This window comes from Neophocaena asiaeorientalis, unplaced genomic scaffold, assembly GCF_003031525.2.
Source record: "Neophocaena asiaeorientalis asiaeorientalis breed wild unplaced genomic scaffold, Neophocaena_asiaeorientalis_V1.1 scaffold504, whole genome shotgun sequence".
Classification (NCBI taxonomy): Eukaryota; Metazoa; Chordata; class Mammalia; order Artiodactyla; family Phocoenidae; genus Neophocaena; species Neophocaena asiaeorientalis.
This window is the reverse complement of record NW_020174438.1, coordinates 2,333,822-2,347,026: the sequence shown is the minus strand read 5'-3', so window position 1 is coordinate 2,347,026 and position 13,205 is coordinate 2,333,822.

Genomic DNA, 13,205 nt, shown 5'->3' with positions numbered 1-13,205 from the left:
TTTGAAAGTTGCCTAGAGAGTAAATCTTAAAAGTTCTTATGACAAGAAAAAAATGTTTTCTAACTATGCATGGTGACCAATGTTAACTAGACCTTGTGGTGATCATTTCACAATGTACACAAATATTGAATCACTATGTTGTACACCTGAAACTAATATAATATTATATGTCAATTATACTTCATAATAAAAACAAAAGAAGTTTTAAAAGTTTATTTAGTATTGTTAAGATGACAATACTCCCCCAAATTGATCTACATATTCAACACAATCTCTTTGAAAATTCCAGCTGGTATAGTTTCGGAAGCTGATCCTAACATGCATATGAAAATGCAAACAATCTTGAAAAAGTAAAACACAGTAAAAAGAATCACACTTCCTTCAAAACTTACTAAAAATTTACAGTAATCAAAACAGTGTGGTACTGACATTATAATAGACATATAGATCAACAGAATAGAATTTAAAGTCTAGAAATAAACCCATACATCTATGGCCAATTGATTTTTGACAAGGATGCCAAAACCATTTAACAGAGAAAGAATAATTTCTTCAACAAATGGTGTGGGACAACTTAACACCCCCATGCAAAAGAATGAAGTTGGGTCCTTCCCTCACGTCATACAAAAACTAACTCAAAATGGAGCAAAGACCTAAATATCAGAGCTAAAACTGTGACACTCTTTGAAGAAAACATAAGGGTAAAGCTTCATTATCTTGGACTTATCACTAGATTCTTAGGTATGACGTCAAAAGCACAAGTAACAAAAGAAAAATAGATATATTCTACTTTGTCAAAATTAAAAGCTTTTAGGCATAAGAGGACACTATTAAGAAAATGAAAAGAGAAACAGAACAGGAGAAAATATTTGCAAATCATATATCTGATAAGTGTCTAGTGTCTAGAATATATAAAAAACTCTTACATCTCAAAAAAAAAAAAGCAAATAATCCAATTAAAAAGTGGCTGAAGGGCTTCCCTGGTGGCGCAGTGGTTGAGAGCCCACCTGCCAATGTAGGAGACATGGGTTCGTGCCCCAGTCCGGGAAGATCCCACATGCTGCAGAGTGGCTGGGCCCATGAGCCATGGCCGCTGAGCCTGCGCATCCGGAGCCTGTGCTTCGCAACGGGAGAGGCCACAACAGTGAGAGGCCCACATACCAAAAAAAAAAAAAAAAAAAAAAAAAAAAGTGGCTGAAGACACTTCCCAAATATATATACACACGAAAGATCCAGAACTGCCAAAGCAATCCTGAGGGAAAAAAACAAAGCTGAAGGCACAACCCTTCCTGACTTCAGACAATATTACAAAGCTACAGTAATCAAAACAGCATGGTACTGGCACAAAAACAGACAAATAGAGCAATGGAACAGAATCAAGAGCCCAGAAATAAACCCACACACCTACGGTCAATTAATCTATGACAAAGGGGGCAAAAATATACAATGGAGAAAAAGGCAGTCTCCTTAGCAAGTGGTGTTGGGAAAGCTGGACAGTTACATGTAAATAAATGAAATTAGAACATTCCCTTATACCATATACAAAAATAAACTCAAAATGGTTTAGAGACCTAAACGAAAGACATGACATCATAAAACTCCTAGAAGAGAACATAAGCAAAACATTATTGGACATAAATCATAGCAATATTTCCTTAGGTCAGTCTCCCAAATCAAAAGAAATAAAAGCAAAAATAAACAAATGGGACCTAATCAAACTTAAAATATTTTGCACAGCAAAGAAAACCATAAACAAAACAAAAAACCTACAGAGTGGGAAAAAATATTTGCATATGATACAACTGACAAGGGGTTAGTATCTAAAATATACAAACAATGCATAAAACTCAGTCAAAAAACCAAACAACCCAATCAAAAAATGGGCAGAAGATCTAAATAGACAGTTCTCCAAAGAAGACATACAGATGGCCAATAGGCACATGAAAAGATGCTCATCATCACTAATTATTAGAGAAATGCAAATCAAAACTACAATGAGGTATCACCTCACACCAGTCAGAATGGTTATCATGAAAAAGTCTGCAAATAATAAATGCTGGAGAGGGTGTGGAGAAAAGGGAACCCTCCAAAAGTATTGGTGGGAATGTAAATTGGTGCAGCCACTATGGAAAACAGTATGGAGATTCCTTAAAAAACTAAAAATAGGCTACCATATGATCCAACAATCCCACTCTAGGCATATATCCAGAAAAGATGAAAACTCTAATATGAAAACATACATGCACTCCAATCTTCATAGCAGCACTATTTACAACAGCCAAGACATGGAAGCAACCCAAGCACTCATCAACAGATGATTAGTTTAAGAAGATGTGTGGGGGGGTGTAATACACACACACACACACACACACACACACACACACACACACACACACACACAATGGAATATTAGTCACCCATAAAAAAAGAATGAAATATAGCCATTTGCAGCAACATGGATGGACCTAGAGAATATCACACTAAGTGAAGTCAGACAGAGAAAGACAAATACCATATGATATCACTTATTTGAGGAATCTAAAAAATAATACAAATGATTCTATATACCAAATAGAAATAGACTCATAAACATAGAAAACAAACTTATGGTTACTGAACCAGGAAGGGAGAGGAGAGGGATAAATTAGGAGTATGGGATTAACAGATACAAACTAATATACGTAAGATAGATAAGCAACAAGGATCTCCTGTATAGCCCAGGGAACTATATTCAATATCTTGTAATAAACTATAAATGTAAAATAATCTGAAATTTAAAAATATATATATATGTATAACTGAATCACTTTACTGTACACCTGAAACTAACACAATATTGTAAATCAACTATACTTCAGTAAAAATCAAGAAAAGTTAGAAAATATTTTGAACTTGTTAAAAATAAAAACCTAATATCAAAATTTATGGGATGCAGCTAAAGTAGGGATTAAAGGGATACTTTTAAACACCTATATCAGGAAACAATCAAGTTCTTAAAACCATTTGAATAGTATACTTACAGTTGGTGAATTTCGTGGTATGCAAAATATACCTCAGTAAAGCTGTTAAAATGTGAAAAAATATATGTACAAATCACCAACAATCACATGAACAGACGTTCAACATCATTTGTCATTAGGGAAATGCAAATCAAATCCACAATGAGATACCACTTCACATCCACTAGGATGACTATCATCAAAAGACAGATAATAACAAGTGTTGGCAAGTATATGGAGAAACTGGATTTCTCATATCTTGCTGTTGGGAATGTAAAATGGTGCAGCCACTTTGGAAAAACTGTTTGGCAATTCCTCAAAAACCTAACCGTAGATTTATTATATGACTCAGCAATTTTACTTCTAGGTATATACCCAAGAGAATTGAAAACATATATCCACACAGATGTACACAGATATTCATAGCAATTTTATTCAGCAAAAAAGTGGAAACCACCAAAACTTCCATCAACTGATGAATGGATAAACAAAATGTGGTCTAGCCATACAGTGGGTTATTACTGACTCATAAAAAGAAATGAAATATTAATTTATGCTACAACATGAACAAACCTTGACACATAATGCTAAGTGAAAGAAGCCAGACACAGAAGGTCACATCCTGTATGATTCTATTTATATAAAATGTCCAGAAAAGGAAAACCCATAGAAATATAAAGCAAAGCACTGGTTGCCAGCATCCAAGGGAGGGAGGAATGGGGAGTAACTGTTAATGAGAATGGAGATTCTCTTTGGGGCAACGAAAATACTCTGGAATTAGATAGTTATACAGTGGTGATAGCTGCACTTCTCTGTGAATATAGTAAAAACCACTAAATTGTATACTTCTAAAGGTGAATTTCACAGGATGCACATTCTGTCTCAAAAAAAAATCATAGAAGACATGTTCACTCCTTGGAAAGAATCCCAGCAACATGACTTGGGACAAGGTACCTAGTCTTTTAGGACATTATTTCTTCATTGGCCAGTTAGACGCAATACCATCATCTCCACAAGCTTGTGGCTAAGTCAGTATATGTGATGTTCTGAGCCCTGTGCTCTTCATCCTGTTAGTACTCTCAGTTGAATCTGAATCCTTCTTCTTTTTTTATTTTTTTTAATTTTTTTTGGTTTTTTGTTTTTTTGCGGTACACGGGCCTCTCACTGTTGTGGCCTCTCCCGTTGTGGAGCACAGGCTCCGGACGCGCAGGCTCAGCGGCCATGGCTCACGGGCCCAGGCGCTCCGCGGCATGTGGGATCTTCCCGGACCAGGGCACGAACCCGTGTCCCCTGCATCGGCAGGCAGACTCTCAACCACTGCGCCACCAGGGAAGCCTCCTTCTTCTTTTTTTAATAGTATTGCCCTCTGTCCAATCTAGCCTCATCTAAGCCACTAGATGTTTTTCAGGTTCTTTGGTTTGGTTTGGCTTTTTATATGCCCTCTCCCTTTCTGAAAGTCCTGAAAGTCCTCTCCCTAGAGAAAGTAACATTCACTGAGGACTTATTATGTGCCAGACCCTGGTGTAAAATACCATAATTTAGGCCCCCAGACAATGACCTGGGTCAACGGTATTTATTTCTACTTTAAAGAATAGACACTGAGGCCTGGATTACAAAATTCTCTCTAAGTCACACCATTAAAAAGAGTAGGATGTTGGATTTAGATGGGCCTCAGTTCAAACCTGCCTCTCAACAAATTTGATATCTCCCATTAATTACCTAAGCCTCCTGATCTTTGGTTTCCTCATCTATAAAACAGGGACAATGGGAGAAACTTTGCTGTGGAGTGGCTTTGAAAATTTAGTGATACAGAAGATGTACTTAGCACAGATCCTGAAATACAAATTAACTATTGTTCTCTTACATTAATCTGACCGGTGGCTAAATTTGGATTGAAGCTGTGGCATTCCAAAGCCTTCTCTCCCACTTCCCCATGTTGCCTCTTCTCTTTTCTGTACCTTCCAAGCAACTTGCCCTATCAGTTGACAAGCAGACTGTGTGTTGAAATGTGAGTCAGCAGGGAGAAGGACTAAGAACAAATTATCAATAGGCATACACATCCAGTTTCCCCCAAACTTGTCACTTGTCAATCACAGAGCTTCTTTCATGGATGCTCCCATGCTGCTCTTGCGCTCTCTCTCTCTCTCTCTCTCTCTCTCTCACACACACACACACACACACACACACACACACACACAGACAGAGCGAGTTTTCTTACTTTTTCTGAGTAACCAGCCTTAACAGCTTCCTGGAAAAAGGGATACAGCTTGAATCAGAGTTTCACTGGAACGTCCCCAGAAAGTCTCACTTCTTTGGCCTTTCACAAAAACTCTGAGCCACAATCAAAAAGCTTGCACAAGCCTCTCCACTCCCTCTGTGTCTTCTAGTAAACTGGCTTCTGGCCTCTCACAGCTACATCTGTTCTTAGTGGAATGTGCTTATCAATCTTACTCCAGGGGAATGAGTCCAGCAGCCTGGTGCCCTGGTGGCTGAGGAGGCTTATACAACCTTGTGACATGTCGTCAACAAGTGGGTTGACACGGGATTTCAATTTTTTATCTTCTGGTAACTTCCATAAGACTCAGAATTCCTCCCCACATGCACCCACACTTCCAGATTCATTCTCTTTTTCTGTCTCAATCCCACTTGCTTTCCCGATCAGTCTATTAGCATCAATTGAGCATTAGCTCTCACTATGATCATTATTGTGTTGCTATTGTAGCTTACAGTAATCACTGGTCCAGCTGGACTCTCTGGTAGCTCAACAAAAGGATTTACCGTTCCCCGGAAGGCGCTATGGAGTGGCAGAGGGCTTTAGGGTTGGACACCTCTGGCTTTGAATCCAGCTTTCAATTCTGAGAGAACTTGAATATGGTTCTTCTCCTGAACCTGTATCCTCATTTGTAAAAGGTAGTTATTAGTCCCCACATAGCCAGATTTTTGGTGGGAAATAAATGAAATGATATAATAGGCTCCATGGCAATTATTGACATTGTCATTGCTGTTGTTGCTCTCAGGATTCCAAGAACCACCTGATAGGAACATATTTCAAAGCATGCTCTCAGCGCAAACTGTTACATCACTGTTAAAAATTAACCAGGAGATGTCTAAACCTCAAGGGTATACAACGCTTTATATGCAGACACCCAACTCCTAGAACTTGAGTCTAAAGAAATAATCATGGATATATGGCAAAGATTTAGCTACGAGAATGATCATCACATTTTTTTTTTTTTTTTTTTTTTTGGCCGAGCTGCACAGTACAGAACTAGGATCTTAGTTCCCTGACCAGGGATCAAACCCATGCCCCCTGCAGTGGAAGCATGGAGTCCCAACCACTGGACTGCCAGGAAAGTCCTGATCACCATATATTATTGTTTATGACGCTGAAAAATTAGAAAAAATCTAAACATGAAAAATGACTTCGTATATAGACTATGGAACTCCAATTCGGTAGACAACTAGCAACCCTTTAAATGTGGTAAAAGAATGCTAATGACATGGAAAGGTGTTGACTGTATATATGGTGGAAGTTGCAAAACGCAGTTACAAAACAGAATCTAGAACATGGTCCTGATTTTATCTGAAGGAAGGGCTGGAGAGGACATTTGAGTGTATAGAGAAAAGGCCAAAAGGATAATGATTAAAATGCTTGAAGTGGGTATTCTTTTGCAATATTTATTTTTCTATTTTGTATTTTCTAAATTTTTGATAATGAAAATATTGAGGAAAAAATTAACTTTTGGGGTAAATTTTATTGAAGCAAAACATACACATTGAAAAGTTGCACAAATTCTAGTACAACTTGATGAATTTTGATAAAGTAACATACCTGTGTAATTAGCATCAGCTCATGAAACACCCCAGTCATTACTCGCCCCACACGGATAACCACTATTCTGATTTCTAACAGTCTAGACTAATTTAGTTTGATTTTAAGCACTTTACAAATGGAATCATCCCATATGCTTTGTACAGTCTGTCTTCTTTTATTAACAATGTCCGTGAGTGTCCACGTTGCTGTATGTAATAGTAGTTCATTCATCCTCAACCCTGTATTCTGTTATATGAACATACGAACACAATTTATCTACCTATTCTTCTCTCAGTGTACATTTGTGTTATTACTTGTTTTTGGTACCATAAATAATGCTGCTGGGAACATTCTAGTTCCATCTTTTGTTGAACTTATGTATGCATGGAATTGCTGGTCAGAGGAAATGTGTATGTACAGTTTCATAGACACTGTCAAACTATTTTCCCAGATAGTTGTTCCAAAACACACATCCACTAGTAGAGTGTAAAAGTTCTAGGTACTCGACTCCAGTCACATGTCAACACTTGGTACTGTCTGGTGTTTTCATTTTGGCCATTTCTAGTGGCATCACCTTACGGCTTTAATTTACATTTCCCAAATAACTAGTGGAATTTAATATCTCTTCAAATGTCTATTGCCATTGGATACTCTCTTTTGTGAAGTACTGTTCAACTCCTTTGCCTATTTTTCTATTAGGTTACCTGCTTTTTTCATATTGACTTGTAAGAATTCATATACTCTGTACACAAGTTATAACAGATGCATGCGCTGCAAACATCTTTTCCCATTGTGTAGACTTGATTTTTTTCAATCTCTTAATGGTGTATTTTGATGAAAGAGAGTCTTAGTATTAGTGCCTGGTAGTTCCGTAGGATCCTTGCTGTGTCCCCTGGCAAATGTGAGCCCCTGATCATTTTCCAGAGGCAAGAAAAACAAACCCATAATCAGAATGAGTCTCTATCCCTGTGAGGATGAACTACTAGTCCTCCCAGAATGGAAAGAAGCCAGTAGTATTATTACCCCACCCTCAGTACTACTTTTGTTAACTGAGTCCTTGAGAAAGTCATGCCAAGATGGGATTAAGTGTGCAAAGATTTTCATTTAAGAAAATGGAGACAGAGCTGCAAACAACTGGGAGAGCCATCAGACCACAAATGCAGGAGACCCCAAGTGTTGGAGTAAGGAAAGAAAGCTTGGGTAAAAGCATCCTAGACTGTCATGGAACATTTCACAAGGCTGTCAGGGAGTCCTTGAGCTGAAGTCAGTTGTCAAACTTCAGAGTTATCCCACATCACTCAGAAATGGATCTGCCTCAGTATCCTGGCCACACTTACTCATTGCTGGCAGCAGCCCGTGGGAAGCATGGTCTCAGCCCAAACACAGTGAAGGATTTCAGAGCACAGTGGGCCCTTGGTCAATTACACTCCCTGTAGTTCACGTTCTGGTAGGTGCCCTCTCATAGCCACCACACCAAGGTAGGGAACATGGGAGAAGAAGTAGCGGTAAATGGGGAAGGTGACTAATATGTTCATTTTTAAAATACTGAGTTTGATACATCTTTTCCTCTTAGCTATTCGGTAACCAACAAAATATACATAATTCAGCAAGTGGGTCTGGGTTGCTCAAATAAGACATTAGGAAGTGACCCCTAGAAGAGCTTTGAGAGTAAAGGACCCTCAGGTATCTTCTTATAGGAGATATAATTGTACAAGGGGAACCCAGGGTTTTCAGTGACTTCCTGCTTTTTCTACCCAAAGCTCTTTCCACTCAGTTGAGATGGTGGAGAACAGAGCAGGAAGAAAGAGATAGAGGCCTTGTGTGGTAGACCATGGGGCCATGCCCAGACTTAGGGCCCCTCCTTATTAAACACCTCCCCAAACATAAGAGCCCAATATTGCTGACATGTTTCTGCTCTATTTGTTTCAGCAGAGCAAACTGTTTTTTCCCATCTTAAAACTGAATGTGGCCAAAAGTAATTTGTATCACTATTTCAATAAGAATTTTAGAGGGAAGCCAATGTACATTCATTATACATATAAGTGAGCTTGCACACATGCTTACACACACACACACACACACACACACGGTACAAGGATATGAGCAGTCAGATGTGGTCAATCACAGAATCTATGCTCTGCAATCTGGAAGAGAGCATGTGGGCCCACGAGTCAGGATTAAAACACCATAGCGACCAAGTCACTGAAGCTTGCACGAGTCAGACAGCAATTTCTGCTTAATAGAGCCCTTAGGTCTCAATAATTGCTTTGAAATCCACACATCAGCATGCAGTTCTCATACTGGGGAAGCCAGAAATCCAAGCGTGAGGACAGAACAGACAACCTCTCCTATGCACGTTCTACCTCCTTCTCAGCATCTGTAAATGTGCATCTGAGACTATCCTTTTAGTACTGTCCAGTCACCCACCCTCACCTTTCGAAGTTTCAAGGCAGATTGGGCTGGTTTGTGGACAAGAGCAAGAAGTGGCCCCTGAATTAAAATTTGGCTTTTGCTAACAGAGCTGCCACTGAACCACACAACCAACAAGAAAAGGGCACCTCTTTCTCAAGACGCTTTTCTTCTTATGTCTGAAAATTGTCATAATATACTAACTTTGTTAAACAATTTAACAAAGCCACCTTTCAGAAAAAAACTGTTGTAATAAATATGCAAATTATTAATGTTTACTTTTTGAATGGAAAATGTGGCAGGATTCAACATAGACAACAGTACATGGCAGCCGTCTCATCTCAGCACCCAGGAATTTTCCTTCTTCTGCTCTTTGTTTTCACACTGTTGAATTTAACATACTACATTTATATGGCTACTACTTGTCAGGAAAACAGCTATTCCAGCATGCCAGGTTCTGTGCCAGGAATTTCACAGCTGTAGATGCTCATGGTCTATCTGGAATGACAAGCAGAGCCTGGCGGGATAGAGGAGGCAAAGACTTCCAGCATCAGAGATACTCAAGAAACCTCAACAAACGTGGAGAACAAGGAAGCCTAGAACACTGTGCCCCAGATGTTTGCAGCCTAGAAGCTGCTCTGTGCCTGGCTTTCTTCCTTGGCCTCTGTCTTGCTGGCTCTTTCCAACTCTCCCTACTCTACTTCTCCTCACTCCCAGGGTCCCTCCGCAGCAGTAAATGTGGTTGCTTGAACAGAGAGGTCATTGCTTGGGAAACGGTGGTAGCCAGCATTGAGAAAGAGAGTGCTCTCCCCTTCTCCCCTGGACCAGTGGTGGTCATCATGGGGCCGAGCCCAGCCTGGCCAGAGAATGTCCAGGAACACATGCCTCTCACTCTGCAGGGCACTGCTCAGGAGCCTCAAGAAGAATTATGGAAACTCTGATCTAGAGTCCTGGATTAGAGTTTTTAAATCTTTTTTTCCCCCATATTTAAAATAATACAACACAGGGGAGTTCCCTGGTGGCCTAGTGGTTAGGATTCTAGCCTTTCACTGCTGTGGCCCAGGTTCAATCCCTGGTTGGGGAACTGAGATCCCACAAGCCACGTGGCATGGCCAAAAAGAGACCCAAACAAACAAACAATAAAAAAAATAAATAAACACTATGGAAAAATAACAAAAAGAATTAAGAAGATTAGTTTCCCTTAATCTCACTAACCAGAGATAAGTTGCCTATTTTTTGTTTTGATTACAGAAATAATACATGTAGTCATTATAGAAAAATCTGAAAAATAAACAGAAATATTAAGGAAAAAACTATTTTATGTATCATTCAGCATCATTTAAATTTGTTCTTTGTCTTTTTTCTGTGTACACCACTTTAAAAACAAATGAGGGGGGCTTCCCTGGTGGCGCAGTGGATAAGACTCCACGCTCCCAATGCAGGGGGCCCAGGTTTGATCCCTGGTCAGGGACTAGATCCTACATGCATGCTGCAACTAAGAGTTCGCATGCCACAACTAAGGAGCCCATGTGCTGTAACTAAGGAGCCTGCTTCCCGCAACTAAGGCCTGGTACAACCAAATAAATAAATAAATATTTTAAAAATAACAACAACAACAAATGGGATTATACCATATATATGGTTTACTGTGGGTTTCTTTTTTCATTTATTTTTATTTTATGAGCATTTTCCCAGGAATTTTAAAATTTATTTCTACTTCTTTTCTTTTTTTAAATTAATTTATTTTTGTCTGCACTGGGTCTTTGTCGCTGGGTGCGGGCTTTCTCTAGTTGTGGCAAGCAGCGGCTACTCTTTGTTGAGGTGCACAGTCTTCTCACTGCGGTGACTTCTCTTGCTGCGGAGCATGGGCTCTAGGCACATGGGCTTCAGTAGTTGTGGCACGCAGGCTCAGTAGTTGTGGCGCACAGGCTTAGTTGCTCTGTGGCATGTGGGATCTTCCTGGACCAGGGCTCAAACCCGTGTCCCCTGCATTGGCAGGTGGATTCTTAACCACTGTGCCACCAGGGAAACCCTCTACTTCTTTTTTACTTTTAAATGTTATTCTTATTTTTTATTTATTGATTTTGGAATGGGTTATATATCTACATTGTACAAAATTTGAAAAATATGAAAGAACATAAAGTGAATAATATGTTTTCCCTTCATTCCTATTTCCCACAGGAGCCATTATCATTAACAGCTTTTTATCTCCTTTCTGAGATAGTCTATAAATTAACACACACACACACACACACACATTAGTAGTATATTAGTTATTGTGCTGTACTTTTTTCATTTCTTATATTGAGTTTTATTTAATATACAAAGTTCCACAGTAGTCATGAGGTAAATGAAGTACCTCATTCTTTTTAACAGCTGCATAGTATGCTACTTTTTTTCTTTTAATTTTGGCCACGCCATACAGCACATGGGATCTTAGGTCCCCCCCACTGCATTGGAAGTCTGGAGTCTTAACCACTGGACCGCTAGGGAAGTCCCTAGTATGTTACTTTTGATAGCTGTGCCATCTTGTATTTACCCAATGCTCTATTGGTAGACACTTAGTTGTTTCCAGCTTTTGCCACTGAAACAATACTGTAATAACTCTCCTTGTACATATATCATGAGACACAAATGCAAATGTATCTGCAGGATAAGTTCTTAAAAGTAGAAGTCTTGGGTCCCAAAGTTTGTGTATTTTAAAATTTGATAGAAATTGCCACTCATTGCAGCACTATTTACTATAGTCAAGACATGGGACTTCCCTGGTGGCGTAGTGGTTGAGAGTCCACCTGCCGATGCAGGGGACACGGGTTCGTGCCCCGGTCCGGGAAGATCCCACATGCCGCGGAGCGGCTAGGCCCGTGAGCCATGGCCACTGAGCCTGCATGTCCGGAGCCTGTGCTCCACAATGGGAGAGGCCACAACAGTGAGAGGCCCGCGTACCGCAAAAAAAAAAAGTTAAAATAGTCAAGACATGGAAGCAACCTAAATGTCCATTGACAGATGAATAGGTAAAGAAGAGGTGGTATATATATATACAATGTAATATTACTTAGCCATAAAAAAGAATGAAATATTACCATTTCTAGCAACATGGATGGACCTTGAGATTATCATACTAAGTGAAGAAAGCCAAAGACAAATATCATATGATATAGCTTATATGTAGAACCCAAAAAAAAAAAAGATACAAATGAACTTTTTTGCAAAACAGAAATAGATCCAAAGGCACAGAAAACAAACTTATGATTATCAAAGGGGAAAGGGGGGCAGGGAAGGATAAATTAGGCGTTTGGGATTAACATATACACAATATATATATAAAATAACCAACAATAGGTAACTTACTGTAAAGCACAGGGAACTATACTCAATATTTTATAATAACCTATAAGGGAAAATAATCTGAAAAAGAATATATATATGTGTATGTGTGTTTGTGTATGTACATGTATAACTGAATCACTGTGCTGTATACCTGAAACTAACACAACATTGTAAATCAACTAAATTAAATTAAATTTAATTTAATTTAATTAAAAAAAAAATTACCAATCATCTTCCAAGAAGGGTGTGGAATTTATCTTCCTACTTGCGGAATATGTGGGCCTCCTATATGGCCCTGATAATCCTCATCTGGTATTCATGTCCTTAAGTGTTCTCCGCCCACATTAAATCAGAGTTTTTCCTGTATTTAAGAGAATTTATACCTACTTTCTTGTGAACCATATATTTTCTCTAAATACAGTGGACTCTCTGTATCCACAGGGAATTCGTTCCAGGATCCCTACAGATACCAAAATCCACAGATGCTCAGGTCCCATATATAAAGTGATGTAGTACTTCCATATAACCTACACACATCCTCCTGCATACTTTAAATCATTTCTAAATTAGTTATTATACCTAATACAATGTGAATGCTATGTAAATAGTTGTAAATACAACATAAATTCTGTATAAATAGTTACTGGTGCAAG